Source organism: Solanum stenotomum, unplaced genomic scaffold, assembly GCF_019186545.1.
Source record: "Solanum stenotomum isolate F172 unplaced genomic scaffold, ASM1918654v1 scaffold37645, whole genome shotgun sequence".
Lineage (NCBI taxonomy): Eukaryota > Viridiplantae > Streptophyta > Magnoliopsida > Solanales > Solanaceae > Solanum > Solanum stenotomum.
Genome location: NW_026034530.1, coordinates 5,344 through 15,723, shown reverse-complemented (window position 1 = coordinate 15,723; position 10,380 = coordinate 5,344). Strand labels below are relative to the sequence as shown.

General features: G+C 34.4%; 1 pseudogene; it reads right to left on the bottom strand.

Moving 5' to 3' along the window:
- Nucleotides 1-4,721: 4,721 nt before the first annotated feature.
- Nucleotides 4,722-7,153, bottom strand: LOC125852632 (photosystem II CP43 reaction center protein-like; annotated as a pseudogene).
- Nucleotides 7,154-10,380: the final 3,227 nt, after the last annotated feature.

Here is a 10,380-nt window from a genome sequence, read left to right as displayed (position 1 = left end):
GTCGGACAACCATAAATACGTAGGGTAGCTCTTCTATAAATTCTCATAGGCAAAGTGGTACATGTAGAACCACTAAAATTCTTTAACAACTCCAAGACAACACCAATTATGTCATTCGAAATAACCAAATCTTCCCTATTCAGTTTCTTGATACATGACATTGTTTAATGATTAAGCTCTTAAATTTGAATATCAGGGGTATGCAATCCCAAGTTTCGACCGAGAGATTAATCTACATGACTAAACATCATAAAAAAAATTGTGGACCTACAAGAACCATTTTTACAAGAATCTTGTATATACAACTATACGAGTAGTCTGAATATGCAAGGAAGTTATGCTAACATAGGCAACAAGATATGGATATTTTGGAGGGCAGATTAAAATTGTATTGTTTTTTTTTCAATCATGCCCAGATTCTTACTTGTAAACTTACCACCAAAGATTCCAATAAAGAGTTCTACATTTCTATAGTTTACGCTAAAACAAGACAATCTGGGAGTGAAGAACTTTGGGGAGAATTGAGAGCTTTTGCTAGTACTATCTCCAATCCATGGGCTGTCATAGGTGATTTCAACAGTATTCTAAATGTACAAGAGCTTGGCATTTATGAAATGCCTTTTTTACTGTGATTTAGTAGATATGGGATACTTTAGTTTGTATTGCTTTCTTTTAGGAAAGATATCAATATTAACAACTAGAGTTTTTATAACAAAGCAACTGAAATGTTAGTCCAATTATTTTGAATCTACACTTATCGCAACTTCCTATCGTATTATTTAATGGGGCTATACACGTGCAAAACACGTACCTAGAAACTAGTATAGTAAAAATATATAAAGGTGTAATTTATAGATATATATATATATACATATACCTTAAAATAATCTAAATTTGTAACTGCAAGCGTCAGGTGTGTATGAAATAAAATTTGAGATACAAAATACTCTTATTTCGTAAGACATAAGCTTAGAGAATTTTTTTTTTCTTGTCTTTCATAAGTGTCGTAGAAATTAAGTAATCTAGCATAAGTTTAGAGAGCTTTTGGCTTCTAGATTTTGAACTAAACTTATGCCATGATCAGCATAACTTGTTATACCTTATAAGACATAATGTATGTTATATTATGATACAAAAATATAAACTAATGCCAAGGACATAAATCAATGACCACCAATTTAAGGGTAAAAAATAAAGGAAAAATTACATAACTACACATCATTTATTATCACATTTTTTTATTTTCCCTACCATTTCAAAATATATCAAAAATCCTCTTTTTTGCTCTCATCATTCCTTTTCTCGGATACATTAATTTAAAATCTCCTACCCATTATTTTCCTTCCTTTTTTGATCACTTCACAAATATCTCCACAGTTACTTTCATTAATTTATTTTTGAATTTCAAATATTTTCTCTTTCCAATAAATGATTTCAAATTATTCAAGAGGTAGATTTCTTTCAATCACTTCACTTTTCGATGTCTTTTATTTTTTTAATTTTTTCATCTTAAAAAATTACTGAATCTTTTACTCTCTCTCTATATGGAAGAGAGGTGGAAAAACCATGCTAATGCACATAGTTCATCTTGGAGTGCATCTGAAATGGTTCCAGAAATTTCTAATGACGGTCTTGATACACTTCATTTTGTTGGTTTGATCTTTCAGTTTTTGGGGCTTACTTTTAATGTATCTCGCTTATTTTGATTATTAATTAATATTTCTTAGTGTTATCACTGATTTGATACATCAGTGCTACAATAGCTTTTGTTTTATGCAATGTATAATGTTCATATTTAAGGTATTGATACATAACTCTAATGTTGTTGCATCTTCGATTAGTGTTTATCATGTTCAATATAAATGTACTTGATACATAAACTTTGTGTTATGTATCAGACACCAAAAAATATGATATTTGGATCAATTACATGTATAATGGTTTTTTTTTAATAAAAAATATATTTCTCAAACAAAATAAGATACATAAATAATAATGTATCATGCACTAGTTTTTTAAGCATGATATGTAAATTCAAATTCATACTAAATGTATCTGATACATAACAATTACAAAACAATTAGGTATCGATCTCAAACCTAAAATATTATGGGCAACACTTTCTTTTTTAATGTATCTAGTAGAAATACAAGACTTATCAATTTAAATTGAAAGGATCTTCATGATGTATCTTCTCAAAAAATTTTATAATTTTGAATCAAAATTGAAAGGACCTTCAATGAACTGGGACAAGAATTTTGAATCTCAAAATTTTCTATAGACCGTACATCTTTCTTTTTATTTCCAGATAATAGGTAGGAGCATAAACTTAAATATTCTGGGGCTAAAAAGATAGTTATTAAATTGTTAGCACCGCATAAAAACATTCCCCCTAGAGTAGTCGTTAATACGAATAAGAGAAACTCTGTTATAGCCATTTCTATACATTCAATGTACTCTACGGATAGAGGAATACGTAGAGTTAAACATAGTAAAATAAGAAATTGAAAGATTTCGTTGAAATTGTTTGTTTGGAAATTTTTCGAAAAGCGAATCATAGGTTTTTCTATCCATCGGAACAATAGGGCCATTATGCTCATTACTAAACTTGTTGAAGAGATGAAATATAACCAAGGTATATCTCTTTTTATCAGAGGTTGAATCGATCATCAGCAGAAGAATTAAGCCAAAAATTAGGATACATTCTGGGAAAATCAAACTTCCATCGAAGAGAAGCAAATGAAAGGCTTTCATAAAAATTCTCATATAATCGAGAATGAAGTTTTCATTCTGTATATGCCAGATCATGAATTAGTAACTGCTTCCAATTTCCAAAAAAAATACCAACTGTGTCGAACTTTCCATTTTTGGAATAGTTACGGAATCTCCATGAATATGATCAAACATCATTCCATGGTATTTACATGAGGTTCCTCTTTAAGAAAGTCCCCGAGAGGGCTTAATTGATCCATGATTTATGTTTCATCTTTCATTTCCTTTACGTTTCTTTCGAGAAATCTATCGATCAATTCTAATTCTTTCTTTTCCTCTTGATTCTTTTCCGATCGAGATGTATAGATCTTGTTCATGGATTAATGAAAGTGTGCAAAAGCTCTATTTGCCTCTGCCATTCTATGAGTCTCTTCCTTTTTGTGTATGCCATCGCCACTCCCTTTGGCAGCATCCACTAATTCAAAACTTAATTTGAGTGCCATATTTTGACCCGGACGTTTTCGGGATGCCGCTAATAACCAACGAATGGCAAGTGTTTTTCCTTGTGTGGATCCTATTTCAATAGGAACTTGATGAGTCGATCCACCTACACGCCTTGCATTTACTGTTATATCGGGAGTTACTCCACATTATGCTTGACGTAAAATGGATAGTGGATTTATTTCTGTCTTTTGTTGAATCTTTTCACGGCTCGATAGATAATTTGATAAGCCAATGATTTTTTTTCGTATTTCAGAATACAGTTAACCAACATGTTAACTAATCAATTATGATAAATTGGATCAGATTTTGTTATTTTTTTTCTGCAATACCTCAACGTGACATGAGCGTGAAAGGGGTTCAAGAATCAATTTTCTTTTTATAATGGCTAAAATCACTTATTTTGGCTTTTTTACCCCATATTGTAGGGTGGATCTCGAAAGATATGAAAGATCTCCCTCCAAGCCATACATACGATTTTCATTGAATACGACTTTCGCAGAATTCTATATGTATCTATGAGATCGAGTATGTAATTATGTTTACTCACTTTAAATTGAGTATCTGTTTCCCTCCCTTTCCTGCTAGGATTGGAAATCATGTATTTTACATATCCATACAATTGAGTCCTTGGGTTTCCAAAATAGTGTAAAAAGCAGTGCTTCGAATCATTGCTATTTGACTCGGACCTGTTCTAAAACAGTCGAGGTATTTTGAATTGTTTGTTGATACGGACAAAGCCAGGGAAAACCTCTGAAATTATTTCAATATTGAACCTTGGACATATAAGAGTTCCGAATTGAATCTCTTTAGGAAGAAGATCTTTTGTCTCATGGTAGCGTGCTCCAGTCCCCTTACGAAACTTTCATTATTGGGTTAGCCATACACTTCACATGTTTCTAGCGATTCACATGGCATCATCAAATGATACAAGTCTTGGATAAGAATCTACAACGCACTAGAATGCCCTTGTTGACGATCCTTTACTCCGACAGCATCTAGGGTTCCTCGAACAATGTGATATCTCACACTGGGTAAATCCTTAACCCTTCCCCCTCTTACTAAGACTACAAAATGTTCTTGTGAATTATGGCCAATACCGGGTATATAAGCAGTGATTTCAAATCCAGAGGTTAATCGTACTCTGGCAACTTTATGTAAGGCAGAATTTTTTTTTTTGGGGTGATAGTGGAAAAGTTGACAGATAAGTCACCCTTACTACCATTCTACTGAACCGTACATGAGATTTTCACCTCATACGGCTCCTCATTCAATTCTTTCAAATTCATTGGATCCTTTTTCGCGTTCTAGAATCCCCCTTCTTCCACTCCACCCCGAAGAGTAACTAGCACTAATTTAGTCACATTTTCATGTTCCAATTGAACACTATCCATTTTTTATTATTCTCAAAGGATAAGATTATTCTCTTTACCAAACATATGCAAATCCAATCACGATCTTATATATAAGAAGAACAAAAGATCTTTCTTGATCAATCCATTTGCCCCTTATTCTTCAAGAATAAGGAAGATCCTTTTCAAGTCACGATCAATTTCTTTTTCAAATCCTGCTGCAGCTGCACGAGCCCTTCCTACGTGTCATAAATGACCTACAAAGAAGAAGAATCCTAGAACAAAATGAGAGGTAGCTAACCAACTTCTAGGAGAGACATAATTGACTGCATTGATCTCGGTAGCTACACCACCCACGGAATTTAAAGAACCTAAAGGAGCATGAGTCATATATTCTGCGAAACGTCGTTCCTGCCGAGGTTGTATGTCTTATTTCAACCTACTCAAGTCTAACCCATTTGGACCCCTTAGAGGCTCTAACCATGGAGCACGCAGATCCCAAAAACGCATAGTTTCTCCTCCAAAAATGACTTCTCCGATTGGGGAACGCATTAGATATTTACCTAAACCAGTAGGTCCTTGAGAGGATCCCACATTAGCCCCAAGACGTTGGTCTCTAACTAGAAAAGTAAATGCTTGAGTTTGAGAAGCTTCTGGTCCAGTAGGCCCGTAAAATTCACTAGGATAAGCGGTATTATTGAACCAGACAAAACAACAAGCAATGAAACCAAAGATGGCTAAAGCCCCTAAACTATAAGATAAGTAAGCCTCTCCAAACCATACAAGTACACGTCGAGCCCATGCGAAGGGTTTGGTTAAGATATGCCAGATTCCACCAAGTATACAAATGGAACCTAACCATACATGTCCTCCGATTATATCTTCTAAATCGTCCACACTAACAATCCACCCTTCTCCTCCAAAAGGGTATTTTAGTAAATAACCAAATATGATACTCGGGCAAAGGGTCAAGTTGGTAATTTTTCTTACATCGCCCCCTCCCGGAGCCTAGGTATCATATACACCCCCAAAATAAAGAGCCTTGAATACTAGAAGAAAAGCACTTATACCTAACAAGACTAAGTGAATACCTAAAATTGTTGTCATTTTATTTCGATCTTTCCAGACATAACCAAAGAAGGGAAATGATTCCTCAAGTGTCTCAGGTCCCAGAAGTGCATGATAAATGCCGCCAAAGCCCAATACTCCAGAAGAAATTAAATGAAGTACTCCAGATACAAAGTATGGAAAGGTGTCTATAACTTCTCCCCTAAGACCTACCCCCCAACCTAGAGTAGCTAGGTGGGGAAGTAAACTCAATCTTTATTCATACATAGGCTTCTCAGGTACGAAATGGACCACTTCAAATAGGTTCATTGCTCCGCCCTAGAATACGATTAATCCAGCATGGGATACATGAGCCCCTATTAGTTTACCGGATAGTTTGATAAGTCGGGCATTCCCTGCCCACTAAGCAAAACCTGTGGTTTCTTGGTCACGACCAGCTAAGGCTAAAGTTCCATTAAAGAGCATTTCCACGTGGTAGAACCTCCTCAGGGAATTTAAGGTTTTCATGAGGCTGATCTTAAGCCGCCATCTAAGTGCGAATACCTTCGTTTAAGAGAATATTTTTGGTGTAGAAAGTCTCAAATTCAGGATCTTCCGCTGCGCGAATTTCCTAAAAATTGAAGTCATAGGCACGTAGGTTCAGAGCTAGACCAACTACTCCAAGAGCACTCATCCATAAATCGGTAACTGGTACAAATAACATAAAGAAATGTCACCAACGTTTATTAGAAAAAGCAACCCCAAAGATTTGGGACCAAAAGTGGTTAGCGGTGACCATTGAATAAGTTTCTTCAGCTTGAATTGGGTTAAAAGCAGGGAATATATTTGCACCATTACCGTCTTCAAATAAAGTATTTTCTACGGTAACACCATGAATGGCACATAGCAAAGCAGCACCCAATACACCAGCAACTCCCATCATATGAAAGGGGTTCAAGGTCTAATTATGAAACCCTTGAAAAAATAGGATGAATCGAAATATAGTTGCTACACCAAAACTAGGTGCAAAGAACCAACCAGACTGGCCTAGTGGATAAATCAGAAATACAAAAACAAAAACAGTAGTTGGACCAGAGTATGTGATTGCATTATAAGTTCTCAATTGAACGGATCGAGGAAGCTCGAATTGACGTAACATGAAACCTATTAGACCAAAAGCTCCATGGAGATCAACAAAAGTCCACAGACCCCCCAATTAACACCAACGAGTAAAATCTCCTTGTGCTTCAGGACCCCATAGTAACAACAACGAATGTGCTAAACTATTAGCAGGAGTAGAAACCGTGGCAGTTAAGAAATTGCAGCCTTCCAAATAAGAACTGGAAAATCCATGGGTATACCATGAAGTTACAAAGTTTGTACCTGTGAACCAACCCCCTACAGCGAAATAGGCACAAGGAAAGAGTAATAGACCGGACCAGCCTACAAAAACGAAACGGTCCCTCCGCCGTAACCAGTCATCCATAATATCAAATAAATCATTTTTCGTCTTTGGTAAACTTACCAATGGCTATAGTCATAGTGATCCTCCTATCTACTTCGACCATTTCCGAGCACCTCATATCTTTTTCGGGGCGTCCCAAGATCCAATCATTTTTGTCTGATTTCTCTTGCACTACCCTTCCCAATGGGTTTCGAAGATAAAAATCCTTTATTGATTAGCCCATAAACTGACCTAGGTAAATCCATGAACTCCATTGGATTATTCCTTCTGACTAAGCAAATGAACCATGAATTGTCTTAATAAGATAATTCAATCAATCCCTTGTTTTGAAAGAACTCTTCAAGGACCAAACGGTCCCTTTCCTTCATACTTCATATAAATAAATCAAAATCCGCAGAGTATATCTTTCCACGGATCGAAGGAAAAAAGACAGTTCGATTGAATATTGATTTTTAGATTCTTTTATCTGTTAGAAAAAGAGATAATCTACTACTTTTCGTTTTAGAAAATCTAAAATTCAATAAATAAATAAATAGGAGACTGGAAACAAAAGTCTCTTTCTCGAATCTATTCTTCATCACACTGGTGGAACAAAACAAAAATATAGGATGCAACGATATTGAAATATTTGGTACATGAAGCCATGATTTGATAGATATACATCAAAATCAATCTACAATCTACTTAATATAATTAATATAAAATATAGATGAAATTATTCTTTGATCTAGAATCAAAGAAAAATAATAAATGGCTCTTATGGTGTGCCTTGGAAGAAATGTTTCTCTGTACAGGAAAGGAATAACAAATTATTTCGATAATTTTTCCTATAGAAAATCTAGTAACAAGAAGATTTAATCGGAAATATCGACAAATTCTTGTGGAGTCCAAAACAAAAAAATGAAATTAAAAAAAATCAGCTACTCCAATTTCATCTCTATCGAATTTTAATAACAGAATAGCGGATATAGTCATGATTCAATAGGTCATGTCCACTTACTTTTTCTTTTGTTGATTTCTAACCTTTCGAATCGATTTGGTTGGTATAATGGAAAATAGGAATATTCAGTGATTCAAGAAGTGACTTTTCATTATTCCTAAATTCATACTAATGAAAATTGACTAAACGAATGTTCAACTTTATAACTAAGTATAATGATAATGTATTATCCAGTTAGTAACTTTTTTTATTACAAATAAAAAGAAAATTTTCCCATCAAATATGAATACTAGATTGGGGTTTTACAAAGGCCCTTATCGGATTTGAACTGATGACTTATGCCTTACCATTGCGTTACTCTACCATTGAGTTAAAAGTGCCTTTTTTATTTAATTCCGGAATTATTCACTATGTGGATAAAATATCTATATGTACATATATTATAAACATAAGTATATATGCATTAAGTACGTGCAGTAGATACATAGTGTCTAGTGGCTCATTGTTGAATAATAAAATGGATTTACCTTGGAAGTCTAGGAGAAAATGCAATGAATTGTTTCAGGACCGACTCGAATAGAAATAAATTCAATTGAAATAATTCAAAAAAAATAAATACTACTACTAGATTTCTAATGTCGATTCAAGAATAAGGAAGATCCTTTTCAAGTTTGAATTTGTTTCTTATTGGATCCATTGATATGCGTTTTTTTCTTTCATCTGCTTAAACGATTGTCGTGAGTAAACTTATAGGAATAATTGGATTTCATTTAGTTACAAGCAAGAAATAATAATGAAGAAATGCAAATTATACAAAAAAAATTGCATATTTCATTTTTATAGGGTTATACGGAATCAAATCGTAGACCTTCTCGGTAAACAGATCAAACTTATTATTATTAAAATGATCTGAACTATTTCAAAGACCCAACATGCATTTTTTTTTCGCATTGGGCTCCTTCATTAACTGATCTAAGTATCAGTTAGTCTGCCATTTTTTTTCTTGACAGAAAAAAAAATAAGGAAATGGCTCCATGTGCTCTGATTCATTATTTGGGAGCATTACCAAAGTGTTTCAAAGGTGGGATTATCTTGACGTAGGTCTGTCTCTGGCCTAGATCAACCTAAGTTAAATGAAGTCTCTATCATTCTGATTAAAAATCAAATATGAAACTTCATACACCTTAAAGTTCATATGACGAAAAGAGATTTTTTTGAGGTCCTTATACTCATTATGCCTAGCATTGAATAGACTGGGTATTCACCTTATCAAGATCTCAAATCAATGATGGGGTCTGTTTGGCACCTCCTAAATGGGTGTCCAAATTGGACCGAACCTTTGTCAGGCTATGGTTCCCTCAAAGTTATGGAGTAAGACATCGATTTCTCAACAAGATCAATTTTTCTGATTGCATGATGAACTCCCTTGACAAACATTGGCGCGCGTGTAAACGAGTTGCTCTACCAACTGAGTTATAGCCCTTAGTGCTTGTGATACATATTTTATCATGTAGGTAAATTCTTGTCAAGAGAAATATTCCATGATCCAACATCAAGAATCTTTGATCTCTTTGAGTGGTATTGCTTAGATTAGTATTGCTTATAAGTAATATGATATTTATAATCCACCAACAGGATGGGTTTCATTTGGTTCTCTTTGGGATGATAAATGACCTACTTAACTCAGTGGTTAGAGTACTGCTTTCATACTGCGGGAGTCATTGGTTCAAATCCAATAGTAGGTAAAACTTATTAGATACCAGAGTCAATGGTATCTAATAAGGTTTACAACCCACTTTTAGTGATATTTATTTTTTTATTTTGTATCTTTTCTATTTCATTTTTTAATTTGAATTTTTGCTTCAGAATTGGATTATGTTTGATTGTATTTGATTGTTTTCACCCGACAGAACCTAAATAGGATTAGAAAGAGAACTTCCTTTTATTATTCGAACATACCAACTAGTTATGAAATCATATTGCTAGCCTCCACCCGTGTTCTAGCTCGTCGGAGAGCTAGATTTGCCTCAATTTTTTGTCTCCTTCCTTCAGCCTTTTTCACATTAGCTTCCGCTATTTCAAGAGTTTGTTGAGCTTCTTGTGGATTAATGTCACTACCCTTCTCCGCATCATTTACTAAAACAGTGATCTCATTATTTCCTATTCTAGCAAAACCACCCATCAGAACCATCGTTAACCATTGGTTGTTAAGGCGTATTCTCAAAATCCCTATATCTACAGTTGTGGCAATAGGGGCGTGAATTGGTAATATGTCAATTTGACCACTATTAGTACATAAAACAATTTCTTCCCTTCTGAATCCCAAACAATTCGATTAGGGGTCTATACACTACGATTTAAGG